The sequence below is a fragment of the Pteropus vampyrus genome, unplaced genomic scaffold (genome assembly GCF_000151845.1).
Source record: "Pteropus vampyrus isolate Shadow unplaced genomic scaffold, Pvam_2.0 Scaffold3411, whole genome shotgun sequence".
In the NCBI taxonomy this organism is placed as follows: Eukaryota; Metazoa; Chordata; class Mammalia; order Chiroptera; family Pteropodidae; genus Pteropus; species Pteropus vampyrus.
In genome coordinates this window covers 5,379-6,356 of record NW_011892192.1, presented here as the reverse complement: position 1 = coordinate 6,356, position 978 = coordinate 5,379, and the positions used below count along the sequence as shown (strand labels likewise).

The following is a 978-nucleotide window of genomic DNA, read 5'->3' as shown; positions in this document are numbered from 1 at the left end:
AAAGACCAATCATGTGATTGAGGCTGGGGGCTTTGGGTCACACAGTGTCACTTGACCTGGAGACTGAGTTTATTCACATTGGCAGTCAATCATTCATGCCAGTGTAATGAAGTCTCAGTAAAAGCTCTGGACACTGAAGCTCAGATGAGCTTCCCTGGTCAGCATTACTCTGTGTATATTGTCACGTGTCCTTACCGGGTGGGTAACTTTTCCTGACTCCTACGGGAGAGGACAACGGAAGCTTCATGTTTAGAACCCATCAGACTCTGCCCTATGTGTCCCTTCCTTTGGCTGATGTTAATCTGTATCTATCTATGAAATAAACCGTAACTGTGTGAATAACAAATTTCGGTGAGTTCTCTGGGTACTTATAGAAATCATTGAAACTAAAAGTGGTTTCAGAACCCCTTGAACTTGCAGTTTCTCTCAGAAATGAGGGCAATCTAGTGGAAGATGGTGACCTCAACCTTTTCAGTTTTGCTAACATGACCATGTGTGTGTGTGTGTGTCTGCGTGATATAACACTGGCATGAGGTTCTTTAATTAGAACAACCCGACTAAAGCTAAAACATATTAGCAAGGCTTAGATACTTTTCTTTTTGCATCCCTATATTCAACCTGCTGACTGAGACCCTTCCCACTGGCCACCACCAACTCTGACTCTGTGATGGGTGTCATTTTTGTCCCAGCGTGCATTGTGCTTTTCCACAGTTCCTGTCAGTTTGTGTTTACTCTGCCTCCAAATCTGGGTCAAGAAAGAAAGTGAGTCTATGGCCATGCCACCCAGAACAAGCCCAAACCCATCTGATCTCGGAAGCTAAGCAGGGTCGGGCCTGGTTAGTACTTGGATGGGAGACCACCTAGGAAAACCAGGGGCTGTAGGCATAAAAAATAAAAAAAATAAGGAATTGTAAGCTGACAAGGTCCTTGCAATCTGTGAGGTCAACCAAGGGTTATCTCGCCTAAAAAATAAATAAA

At 44.0% G+C, this 978-nt stretch overlaps 1 pseudogene; it reads left to right on the top strand.

Moving 5' to 3' along the window:
• Positions 1 to 766: 766 nt before the first annotated feature.
• LOC111734669 lies at positions 767 to 885 on the top strand (annotated as a pseudogene).
• The last annotated feature ends 93 nt before the right edge of the window (positions 886 to 978 follow it).